We start from the raw sequence: 13725 nt of genomic DNA, 5'->3' as shown, positions 1-13725 counted from the left end.
ACTTTGGTAATGCAGCTGGGCTTAATCCCAGCCCCATTGTGTTTGTGCATGCCTTTTCACCACGGAGCTCAATAACATGCTGTTTGCGAAGAGGGTGAATGAATGCATGCAGTATGATTTTGGTTATTAGGCCTATCGGTTACAGCCTGAGACAAAAGGCTGGAGTCAACAATGGTAGCACTACACAGGCCCTGCTCATGCTTTGAGTTAGGTTAAATGGAAATCTCAGTCATCAGTCACGTCAGCTAGCCATCAGCTTGAGGTAGGACAGCAGGACTTGGCCCGGGGCTACGGATCCTCAGCTGGCTTAAATCAGCGTAAATCCAGTGTAGTCCAAGGAGCCACAGCTGAGGATTTTGGCGCCTACTGTCTATTTTTGAGTTTAGTGGTTGTTGAATGCTTAATTCTCTAGGCTGCAGGCTCCTGCAGCTGAGCCATGGATGTGCTCACAAGCTGCTTCCTCCTGGCTGGGGGTGTCACAAACATCAGTGAGGTCCCTGGATGGCACCTCCATAGGTGCCAGCCCTGGGGCACTCCCAAGCACAAACACAGGCTGGGGGGAGAATGGGTTGAGAGCAGCCCTGGGGAGAAGGACTTGGGAGTGTTGGTGGCTGAGAAGCTCAACATGGTCCTTGAAGATTGTCAATGTGCATATGAAGCCCAAAAAGCCAACTGTGTCCTGGGCTGCATCACAAGAAGGGCTACCAGAAGGTCAAGGGAGGTGATTCTGCCCCTGTACTCTGTTCTTGTGAAGCCACACCTGCAGTTCTGTGTCCAGCTCTGGGCCCCCAACACAAGGAGGATGTGGACCTGCTGGAGCAAGTCCAGAGGAGGTCACAGGGATGCTCAGAGGTTTGGAGCCCCTCTGCTATGAAGACAGGCTGAGAGAGCTGGGGGTGTTCAACCTGGAGAAGAGAAGGCTGTACCTACCAGTACCCAAACAGGCCTCAAAAGAGCTGGAGAGGGACTTTTGACAAGGACATCGAGTGACAGGACAAGGGAGAATGGCTTCAAACTGACAGAGGGCAGGTTTAGATTAGATATGAGGAAGAAATTGTTTACTCTGAGGGTGGTGATGCACTGGCACAGGCTTCTCAGAGAAGCTGTGGATGCCAGATCCCTGGGAAAGTTCAAGGCCAGGTTGGATGGGACTCTGAGCAACCTGGTCTAGTGGAAGGTGTCCCTGCCCATGGCAGGGGGATTGGAATGAGACAATCTTCAAGATCCTTTCCAACCCCAACTGTGCTGTGATTCCATGACATGGCTGCATCGAAATCTGGGTGCAGAGTAACTCCGTGTTTGAGTACTGTGAACACTGGAAGTTCTAAACTGGTGTGGAGGGGAAAAAAACCAGGTACCAAATCTGTTCTCTTGTGAATCTTCTCATCTCAGGTTGCAAACATTTGCAACCAAGAGCAAGTCCTGCAGCAGCAGGTCCATGCCTGGTTCCAACACTGCTTTGGTGGCAGGATGGGCAGGATGTGGGTCCACTCCCTGCAGCAGAGTGCTGTCAGCATGCCCTGATCCCCACTGTGCTGGGCTGGTGACAGGGCATGGTGCATACCCCCATCACAAACTCGCCAAAGGGCTGTTTTACAACCTGAAAAGCTGCAGCTGTTGCAACTATAGTTTGGGAAGTGGGGGGGAAGGGGGGGGGAGCCACCTGTATTCATCATCACCAGAGGAGCCAAGATATTTCAGAATGGTTCTTTCTCACACAGCTGCAGCTGGAGGTGTGAAAGTAGTTCAGCTCCCATGAAAAACTGTTTTGATTCCTTCTTCTTGTGCTGGAAATGCTGCATGGAGATGAATTTGTAGCAGAGTTGTGCTTCAAATTTGAGGAACCCTGACCACAGTTAGCTCAATTCAAATTATCTGTTCCCAAACACAAAATAAGTGAGGAAGAGGCCAAATCTCTTTTTGTAAAAATATAAAGAACTCCTTTTCTCAAGGAGAACTTGAGTCAACTCTATCCATGAGTAAAGACTCATAGACAAACCAGATGTTCCTGGATAAAAGAAGATTTGGTTCTGACACTTCCATAAACCTTTTTTCTAATATTCTATAATAAACTTGAGCCAGTTGCTGACAGACCTATGCAATACAAATCACTCAGACCTGCAAAAAAGGGGTGATTTAAAATATCCTTTGTAGACCTGCACGACAAAGTGAAACACCTGATAAAACTTAGGGATGGTCCCTAAAATATCCCTGTAAAATATGGGACATTTATGTTAAGGCTGTTTGACACCATTTGCTTGACAATCTTGAAAAATATTACAGTGCCACCAATTATTTCCGTAACATCAAACCTTTGGGATGAGAAGTAGATGTATTTTGGGGCAGTGACAGAGCAAGGCAAGAAGCACAGTGAGACATAGAGAAATTAAACCAGAGAGAAAGCCCAGCACCATGGCCATGCTCTGGTAACACACATGTTCAGCCCCACAAAGCTATGGCCGTGTCAGAGTACTGCCATCAGTAATATAATCTGATTAAAACATCAACACTGGGTGTGCTGTGAGCTGCACAAGAGAGAAACCTTCTGTCCTGAAGAGCTGATGGGCACCGGGAGGCGAGGGCAGGGCTGGGAGGCTTTGCAGAAGGAACACTGAAGTTGAAGACAATGAAGCAACCATTAAAAATCACCCATGGAAAAATGTTGGTATTTTTTCTGGCTCTCTGGGGAGTGGTAAAATGACTGTTTTGTGGAAGAATTTCAGCTTTCAGCAGAGAAAATGATCGTTTGGATATTTTTTCCCCCAAAAAGTTTTCCTCTATTTTTTTTTTAGGCTGCTGTTGCCACTGAATCTCAAAATTTTCTTCGAAATTTCCTATGGGGCATGCAACTGGGAATCATTCTAAATAATTCTTTCTATATAGAAATTCTACACCTCTCAATGTTGCCCTCACGCTTCTTCTTCTCCTCCTCATCCAGGACTTGGTCTCCTATTCTAGATTGTCCTTGAGCAAAGCTGCTTGAAGAGACTCCCAGTGCTCCTTAGCCCCAAACATTATCTTTCTGTTGCTTGGCAGTTTTCTGTCCTGCAGCCATGCCAAAACAACTGCTCATGGGTCATGCTGCAAATGGGGTCTGTGCAATTTCTTTAAATCTCAGTTAATCTATTTCCCCACTTTGATGCCAAGGACTTTCTTTCACTGACCTGCTTTGCAGATGGTTGAACAGGTCCTGAAGAGGACAACATTCAGGAACCTCTTCAGCTGGCTTCACCTCTGGAAAAATGTCACATGGAAGATGTTAGGGGAGCATTTTCTGGCCAGTGCCTTGTGTCATTGAAGCAATCAGCTCTTTGAGATCAGTCGTGGGTGGAATAAGGGTCTCCTCTGCTGATTTTAGTGCCGTGTCTTCCCATGCCAAATACCTCCAGGTAATGAAGGTCTGAGCAGCACATCCAGGGTGGGTATTGCTTGGGAAAGGACATGAGTACTAGTGCCCCCAGAATGGTCACGGGTTGTTGGTTAATGCCATTTTCAAGGCTTCCCATGCCTTTGCTTGGCCGTGGTATCCAGAGCAGGCTGCTGTGGGAGAGAGGGTTGAACCACAGGAAAATTATAAGTGAGCTAAAACGTTCGTGGCCTCCTCAAGCCAGCTAGGATGCTATTTAAAGGACTGTATTATTCCCTGCTGCATCTTCTGGCCTGCACAGGGAGCTTTCATTAGCACGGCTGGCAGAGAGAGAGAGAGAGATAGTGCCTTGGAGAGCTCACGCAGCTTTCCACAACATCCCAGCTTGAAAGAGCCTTTGACTGTGCATCCTGCAAAATGTTTTCTCTGAGCTGTCAAAATACGCATCAGTCAAACCAGAGGAGTCTGGAATGTGTTACGTGCGCGCTGGTGCGCCGCGACCGACAGAGCTGGAGCTGTGGGGAGGGGCGTCACGGCAGGGGCTCCCTGAACCCCAGCGAAGACACTGGGGTCCATGGGGGATGTCTGAGGTCCTGAGAAGTACCTCAGCCCCTGTTGTGGAGAAAAAAACCCCTCAAACCCAAGGGGGGGTTCTCTCCAGGGGTCACAAATCTTTTGAACCCTCTTAGGCTCAAAAGCAAGTGACATTTTGTTACTCCATCCCTCAAAGAAGGGCAGGTCCCTTGGCTTTCTTCTCTTCCACATGGGTAGAGCCTCCCAGCAGGGCATGGGAGGTGCACAGGCAGGGACAGAGGGTCATGTGTCACAGCACACAGTTACAGCCTCCAAGGGGACTGTCTGAGCAGATGACAGAGCTTCCAGACCTGGTGTGGTTCTGTCTTGGCCCAGAAAAACTTTTATGGACTGGAGCTCTCCTGCCCTGCTGTGTCTGGCCGGTGAAGTCGAGGAGCAAGACACTGGCCACCACTCAGCCTTGAAAACATGTGAGGTGCTGTTGTAATTTGGGAGTCAGCTCTCAGGACCCCATTTTGTGTGTCTCATGCCCAGCCCTGAAGACATGAAGGCTATTGAAAGGGGCTGTTCCAACATCCAAATTTTCCTAAGGAAAAGGAAAGCAAGCCACAAACTCTGGTAACACAGGGATGGAGAGGCAGGCGAGCTCTTTTAGTAAAACTCCTGGTCACTTCTCTGGAGCCTGTTGGAAGCTGTTTGGAGGCACTTTATTTCGAGAAGAGATTTTGGTGTCATGTGTTGTCAGAAAACATCCAAGTGAGTCCTGATCACGGCCAGAGGGTGTCCTTCGGAGCATGTGGGATTTGTTGGCCAGGCTCGGTGGCTTGCTGTGCTGCTGGAGCCCTCCTGATGGTGCCAGGCTGACTCTTGGACAGTGCCAGGTGCCAGCTGTGTCCCCAGGGCAGCCCAGGGAGCAGGTTCCTCCCAAGCCACTAGCTGTCAGGAATGCAGGCATAGTGTTTCCATGAGTAAGCCTCGCTTGCAGGGTTGCATGTTTGCAGGATGAGGCCATGGAGCGAATCAGTGAGTGAGCTCCTGCCCTGCTGCAGAGCTGACGAGGTACATGTGATGTGGAGCTGGGCAAATGCACGCTCGAGAGCTTTTAATTTCACGCCTCCTGAGCAAGCACACTGTTCTCCGTGAAAACTGCAGGACTCTTGGTGGGTTTATTTCTGTATTAAGTTTAGCATTTCTTTAAAAGTAGAAAAGGCTTAAAATGGGGATGACACAGAGATAGGGCAGATTTGCCTGTGGGCTGGGGCAAGTGGCATCTTTCTGGTTTCCATAATGTGGTGTGGTCCTGCCCTGTGGATCTGAGACACTGCACATCACTGAACATTCAAAAATACACGCTGCAAACATCTCGCTCAGTTTGAGCTGTGGCCCTTCCCTTCTAAGCACAGTGGATGACAAATGAGGTGTGAGGTAGGGGCGTGCAAGGAGTTCCCAGGCAAAGTCAGAAAGGTTTAGTACCCCCCAACAGCAGGTCCCCATTCAGGTCCTGATTGCACTCTCATGTCATGTTAACATCACATAACTGGAGCTGATGTGCTCCCAGAAGGACTAATTAGTCTTGATTTTGGATGATGCTGATGTGGCCAGACCATTTCCAGGTCTGAGGTCACCTCTGGGATCTGTGCACCGTGCTTTGTGCTGCTGTGCTCCCAGATGTGCACAGGAAGACACTTCTCCTACACTTAGTGAAGTGCAAGGAAAGAAAGGTAGCAGTGAGTGTAGCAGAACTGTTGGGTTTGTAAATGTAATTTTTTTTCCTTTCCTCTAATTCCCTAACTACCCTCTAGCCCTCAACACCACCCTGGAACTGCAAATCCTTACCAGATCTCCAGTCCTTACCCGGCTTCTAATCCTATAAACTCATTTTCCCCCATCTAGTAGATAGCACATGGAAAACTTTGGGTTCACGGTCATACTCCCTGCACGGATGTGAGTGCAGTCCAAGCAAATAAATCCTGAGTGCAAGCATTCATACATGAAGAACTTCACACTCGGAAACATGACCACACTAAATTGCTGCCAGAGTTTTAAAGGCAGCTTTTGAAAATATTGGCCCTGCATCTTGTATTTCTGCAGCGAATGGTTTGATTCATCAGCGAAACACCAGCTAACTGCTCATCAGACTGCATCCTGGAGATGCTGGGAGCAGAGAGGCTGGGATGAAGACAGGTCTCTGCTTGTACATAAATACACCCTGGACTGATTATCTATCAGAGGAAAAGGAAATCTTTATGATTTCTGCCTTTATTTGCCATGTCTCAGTAATTACAAAGACTTGATATAGAAGAGTATCTTTCAAGTATATGAAGCATATGCTCCCCAGAAACACTCAGCAATGTTTTTGGCTGCTGTGACTAATGCTAGCAGAAGGTTCAATTTCCTGACCGTCAGCACCAGGTTTTATTAAGAATGAACATTTTCCCTTTATTTTTCCCCCAGTTCCCAAAGTATTATTGATAGTTGATTATTACTATTTTATGTGAGGTCACAGCAATTAGTTTTGAACTGAAGACCTGCAAATGTGCAGTCTGTAAAACTCAGGTCAGTGTTGGAGTGCAGAGGTAGTGTATGTCTGTAAGCCACCCTGAGGCTATAAACTCCATCATGGGGAATTCAGGAGACTCCAGAATGAAGACTTTATCTCCAATGTTCATTTAGCTTTTACAGATAGGTGTCCTGTGAAGGACTCAGGAACATTTTACCATGTTTTTGTGCAGGATCTGCTCCTTTCAGTTCACAACAGAGGCACTGCTCTCACAAGGAGCAACCACTCAGCACTTCATGTCAGCCTTGGGGTTGCTCCAATGTGTGCTATCGATGAGGTGGGACAGCTCTACCCCTCTCAGCCTTGGCTGCTTGGGGCCCTGCTCCTCTCTCTTCTGCTGGCTCAAGGCTGTCTGTGGGTCTTGCCAACTTGTCTCACTTTCAGCCCTCTCATCCTTCTTCCAAAACAACTCCCTTGCTCTCCTCTGTACAGCAGACCCAGGAGTGATTTATGGTGCAATTCATGAGTTATATACTATTACAATAAGTATCATGGAAAGGGATAGAGCAAGGGGATCTTCTGCTTTGTTGCAAAGACCCCTAAACTTAAGCCCAGGGTTTACACTCTCTTATATATTTGGGATGGGGGCCAGGGTATTAGAAAAAAGTTCTTCACTGAAAGAGTGGTTCAGCACTGGAACAGGGTCCCCAGGAAAGTGGTGGAGTCAGCATCCCTTGAAGTGTTCAAAAAACAAGTAGGCATGGCACTTTGTGATATGGCTTATGTTGGTACTCAGTCAAAAGTTGGACTTGATGATCTTGCAGGTCTCTTCCAACCTTAATGATTCTATGACTCTATGATTTTATCAGAGAGAACATGTTAATGGAAACAGGAGCTCAATTTTAATACCTACCAGTGTTTGAAGTAAATGATCTTTCCTTGCACAAAACCATCCCTGACACTGTCACTGGGGCACCAAACTGGTTTCTTGTGCTTAATGCTATGAGAAATTCCTTGGGCTTCAGAAAGATCAAGCACATTAATGCCCCCAAATCACACTTGTTTCAATATTGATATGAAAGGACACAGATTTTATAAGTTATTGGTGTGTTGTGGGTTAAAACTTCTAAAGCAGTGTCTTGGGCAAGCTTATTCTATGTGTAGCTTTGAATTAAATTTTATACTCCCCCAGCCCCCTTAGCTTTTATAAGTCATTTTGATTCAATCGATTTGCTTGAATTCACTTGGTTATATCTGAGGGCAACATTTGTCCTTCTCTCTGCTGCTCAGTGTGGTTACACTTAAAGTGATCCTTGAAGGAAAAGGTACAACTAATAACAGTAAAATTAAATTACCGAATACCTGTCAATGACAAAGTGTTGTGGAAAACACTGATCTGAATAAAACACTTAGCTCTACACAAAATGAAATATCGTCTGATATCTAGGGCTTTTCATAAGCAAGTGGAAACAAATGTAGTTATGATAGGCAGAGATAAAAATCAATGTTTTGATTTGAAAATTAGCCTTTTCTGGATTGTTTTTTTCTGGCTGAGACAATCTGACAGCATTTTATGAAATATTTTGGTCTCCTTGAAATAGTCTCTCTTTCTCCTTTTTTTTTTAACCAAAAAGTTGTATTTTTGGCTGAAAATTTTTACTGTATCCAGAAAGGGAAATTGTTCTGTCAAGGGTATTGTAAAAGGCCCTGTGTTTCATTGCCTTTTAATGGAACCTTAATAGAAGTTGGCAGTGTAGATGACGAAGCTGGAAGGCTGCAGTGAAATTTGAACAATCAGAAGTTGTTCTGGGGTTCGTGACCATGAGAGAGCCCTTGAAGCCCGTAACAATTCACTCGGCTGTAAAAATGGCTGATCTCATTTCTTCCCATCACGTCCCATCCTTGGGAGGAACGTTCACAACTGCAAGAAGCCCACGGGGGACCATGCTATGGCTATTGATTTTAGATGGAAGATGTGCAGATACTGCAGTGAGGACAGGAAAGATCAGCTTCACCAGAAAAAATGCATTGAAATCTGGAAAAGCTCTTGGGTCCGCGAAGGAGAGGATAAATTTAATCAATGTCAATGTTTCCAGCCGATTCAGAAAAGCCTGACTATGCATTAATCTGTAATGACCTCTGGCAGACTTCTAATCTAGATGTGAGCATTTTAACTTTCTTTTTTAACGAGGAGCATGGCTTCTAAATCCTTTGAAACAGTTGCATCTGAATGAGTTTATGCTACTTGCAGCTTCACTGCACCCACTGGAAGATCCTTGGGTTTTTGCTGGAGTATTCCAGAAACCATAGTTAGAAGAAATAATCCCCAGGGATAACACTACTTGGATAGGCACTTCTTTTGCTCCCCTGCACTGATTATTTGTTCCTTTCCATTGCTGCTTCATATTCAAAAGGCTTTTAGCTCTTAGTCTATTGGTTTGTCTATTGCAGAGCCTTTAATAATGGTTATTTCCTGGTAGTGAATGCTGAACTTGGTCTAGGGGGACCTGTTTGTAGCATAGTTTTCCATAATTACCCAAAATTTACACAGCAATTCCAAGCTTATTATATGGGGCATAGTATGTAATTACAGGCATAACATATTAGGTCCTAATAACAGCAAATATATCATTACACAAATCATTCCTGTTACTGTGCTGATATTTTTATATGGAGTGAGTGAATACAATTACTAATAATGACAATACCCATCTTACAGCTGCAGTGTAATTGGTGCCACTGTGACATGCAGCAGGGCAGGGGCAGGAGCAAGGAAACTTCCACTGAAATACAGTTGAGTTCATGAAATACCACATCCAAAAACCAAGGTGGAAACCCTCTCTTTATAGTTTATATATGAGAATTTCATTCATCACAACAACCACCCAGGAAGAGGGATCCACATTTTCTTGCTTAGATGATGGATCTCCTAGTTAGTTATGGGAGGGGGAGATGGTTCTCCAAACCCCAGAGTTGTGGAGGGAGGGAAGGAATCCTATAAATGCAACAGCAAAGAGAGTTGAGGCAGCAGGTCACCAGGTGAGCTGTGCACATGGTGTGCCTCACCTCCCTGTTCAGAAAAGCTGGGCTCAGCCCAAGATTTGTAATAAAAGTGCTTTGAGTCACTGTAGACCTCCCCTGAAAGGTGACCGGTGAGCCCTGCCAAAGGTACGTAGCTTGTAGGGAGAAGGTGTTAGTGCTGGCATCTGTCAGACAGCCCTGGGTGTGGATTAAGGATGCAGAAAGGGTTTGAGGCCAGTCCTGACCTTGGCATGCAGCTCTGTGAGGGATATGGGTTCATACATAGAGGTTTATGAGGGTTTATGAGTGATTTGGGTTGATGGACATTGGTTAAAGGGTTGATTAAACACTGCTGTCCTGGCACTCCAAGATGGACCAACTCAGCCCTTGGCATGAGGGCAGCTTGGTGGAGGGTAGAAACAATGCAGATTTCTTTTTCCTGTACTACTATATCAAAAAGTTCAGGCAGTGACTTTTGTTTCAGTATCTACATATTTATATCTGCTGCATAGTTTAGGCTGGAATTTGTTTCCTTTGCTGACAGGTTAACCTGCTTTCTGGGGTCTGTCTGCAGCAGCCCACCAGCACCTTTGCCAACACTAACCTGGATTTACAATGTTGTGCCCCTGCTTTCCACAGCAGCAGGACAAGGCTCAGCCACTCTCATTTTGTTCACGTCTCCAGAGCACTTCAAAGTGACAATAGGAGGAGAAAAAAAACATAGGCTGGGATCTGGCCTGAGGCATATCCTCAGGGGCACATGGTTGGGAATTATCAACAGGACCTAGTTTATCACCCTGGCCAGCTTGGTTTGGGCAGAAAGTCTTTGTTTTGCCACCCTATTTTGGTATGGAATTACCCCAGTTAGAGCAGAGGTGATGAATGGGGACAACGGCAGCCAGAACCAGCCTGCCAAAGTGATTTTACCCAGCCATGCAGAGACTGATGGGTCAGCCTGAGGGGGAGTATTTCTACTGATGTGGGGCAGAGGGAGGAGATGCTCAGCTGAGCTTGGTGAGGGTTGTTGGGCAAATGTGGTTGTGTTGGTCTACAAATCATAAAATCATAGAATATCCTGACATGGGGAGGACCACAAGGAGCATCAAAGTCCAACTCCTGGCTCTGCCCAGGAGAAGCCCAAAAAACCAATGATGTGCCTGAGAGCATTATCCAAACACTCCTTGAGCTCTGTCAGGCTTAGTGCTGTCACCACTGCTCTGGGGAACCTGTTCCAGGGCCCAACACCTTCTGGGTAAAAAACATTTTCTTAGTATTCAAACTAAACCTCCCCTGACACAGCTTCATACTGTTCCCTCGGGTCCTAATAGTAACTTCCAACGCTGAAAGCCACTTTGAGATCAGTGCTCAAGGATAAAAATGGTAAGAAAAGGTCATACTGCTCCCCTGCATCTCTACTGATCCCACCAACCACGAGCAACAGTAAACCCTCCAAAGAAAGGAATCTATCTTTATGGGGCAGATTATTCCACACATTTTTGAGACTTCATAGACAGCCTTTCAACCCCTGGAAACTTTGAGCATTATATAAGGGGTGATATAAAACCTGTCGTGAAGAAATTTGGATTTAGAGGTGTCTGTGCAGGACAGAGCTCCTTGTGCAAGAAGGATTTGGCAGCTGTGAGAACATTTATTTAACAAGCAGGTAAACAGTGACTGCTGCTGGGAATCCTGTGCAGTACTTTGAACAAGTCTGGCAGTGTTGTCACATTTATAGGATGATCCTTTGGTATCCTTTGGTTTGGTATAAACTTGGCCACTAAATTTCTTCAAAAATTGCTAGATCAGAATTAAGGGGAAGAGCTGATGCCTTTCACCCACCACAACTGGCACCTGTGCAGCAGATGCAGTATGAGCAATGGGTGCAGTGCTTTACGTCCAGGCAATGTTACTGTTTTGGTGTGTGATTTCTGGTTAAATATGGCATCCTGGTCTAATATGGCATTCAGCATCTGTGAAAAACCCAAATACCTCCACTCTACATAGTGAACATCATCTCCCCTTGGTCCCATGGTGGGTCATGGTCAGCTGACCCCATCCTTTGTGGGGGCTGTGTTTCCAAGGCTCCTGTGCCCTCCCGTCCAATACGTGGAGCTGGGAGTCGGCGCCAACTGGGAGTAAAGGCTTTGGCTCTGCTGGCCCCGGGGAGGTGACGGCACGAGGTCTGTTTTGCTTTTCCAGCATGATAACAAACATCATTCCCTTGTTATCTTTAGAGAGAGCGAACTCTCGGGGAGGGGAGGAGTGAGGCAAGGTCAGCTCTGTACCTCGGCTGACACTGCTGTGTGCCTGACCAGGAGTGCCTCCACGACAGTGTTCAAACTCACGTTTGCTACCCTTTGGTAAACATTTATCCTTCTTGTTGTTGTCAGAAGCTGGGCTGAGATGCAGGGGCAGTGGCAGGGGTGGCATTGCTGCTGCTCTTGCCTCACCTGACCTCCTGCTGCGATTCAAAAGCAGCCACGCAGCCTCTTGCAGAGTCTCGCTCACTTAAATCAGGCAAACCAGTTTATTTTTTTAGCTTTTAGGGACTATCACTCTGCCATCATGTACTGGGGGGAATAGCAATGAATATTTAAGGGAAGCGGATTTGGAATTTGTAAGTGAGCAACATTATCCCAAGGGGTAATATGTCCCTAATCAGGGGGACAAAGAATACTGTGTGACCTCAAGCCCCAATTGCAACCCGATGATGCTGTCCAGCTTCTAACTTATGTATTTGCAGCAAATTCCTTATCTATAACAGGCACTGAAAGGAAAAAAAGGGTAAATAAAGCCTATCAGCAGTATTGTATCGCTGACTCTCCCTGCAGACCTTGCTTTACTGATAATTATTAATTCTCAAGCTGAGAGCCACTGCAGAACTCATAACTAAAGTATGATGGTATTTCTCAAATTAAAAATGCTCGGTGAACGTTTCACTCTGCTCAAAAGAAAGAAATGCCCACAAGGTTTCCTAAACCTTGTGTGTGTAACAGGACAACTTGGGGTTTTCCCCATTGCTCTTGCTCAAAACCCAGGTGAGAGAATTGCAGCATGGCCAACGCAAAACCTGCTGTTCCTGGTTTAGGTCATCTTGCGAGGCTGTTTGGGTTTTTCTACAGCCTTCCATTTCCCTTCTTTTTTCTGGCTGGGCCACACACATGAGGTCCAGTTGCTTGCTGGTTCCTGAAAGCAAAGGCACTTTAAACCCAGTCCTTTAACAGGAGTGCAAACAGCCCTGGAGCGTTTCCCGCGGTCAGTGAGCTCAGCCCCTCTCCCCTTTATAAGCTAAAAAGCTGGCTTTAATGTATATAATAAAAGACATAGTTAAAAACTGTGCTTTAATAAAGAAATACAAATGACAATCTAAAAATGTATTTTATTGGGCTGCTAATAATGACCAGCGGTGAGAGTGGAGGGGGGAGCAATATAATGAGCTCCTGGGAGGGGGTTTGGACACAGCTGTCCCATGTGTCCCCGAAATCTGGTAGAAGACATCTCGAGCTCACTGGGAGCCAGGGAACTTGGCATGGAGCAGCCTGGCACCCCAGACTCAGACACTGCTCCGGCGAGCTCAGCTCTTGCACAGCAGCTCTCCAGTTTGGGGCCAATTGCTTAGCTCAGGAAATAAACAGGCAGGCACTGAGGAGTTCAAGTTTTGTATATTCATGTCAGTAAAACAGAGACTATTCCCTCCCCTGCCCAGTGATTCCTGCCTGCCCCATCCCCTCGCCTGCCCCAGTGCCTGGCGATGCCCAGCCAGATCCACACTGGAGTAAGACACATGGGAACCTGATTCACGCTGAAGTAGCCAGGAGGTGAATCTGGCCTCACAAATAACATTTCCCCTTGAGATTAACAAAACATGTTAATCTTCTTGGTTTGGAAACTCATTTTTTTTTACATGAACACAGAGCTCTGTCCCTCCATCATTAGCAGATGCCCTGCATACGAACTGCATTACCTATAAAGTCTGCTTACTCCAAGCAAATGTTTCTCCATCTCTTCTCTTTTTTTTTTTTACTTCAATTTGAAGTGAAAGGTACAGTATAGGATTCAAATGCTTTTGCATTACACGGGTTTCTGACCACTTGAAAAACCCCACGGAAAAAACGACTTCACAAACCTGATACGCCGGCTGAATCATTTTGCTGCACTTCTTTCTGCCTGGCTGAACTTTCTTATGGTTTCTTTTTTTTTTTTTTTTTCCTCTTTGCTTTACATGGAACTTTGTTTTTGCTTGTTTAATTTTATTTATTAAAAAAAATAAATTCATAGCTCCTGTTTCAGCTCTCACTTCGTG

Source organism: Coloeus monedula, assembly GCF_965178545.1.
Source record: "Coloeus monedula genome assembly, chromosome: 5".
NCBI classification, from domain to species: domain Eukaryota; kingdom Metazoa; phylum Chordata; class Aves; order Passeriformes; family Corvidae; genus Coloeus; species Coloeus monedula.
Note: the sequence above shows the minus strand (reverse complement) of the source record.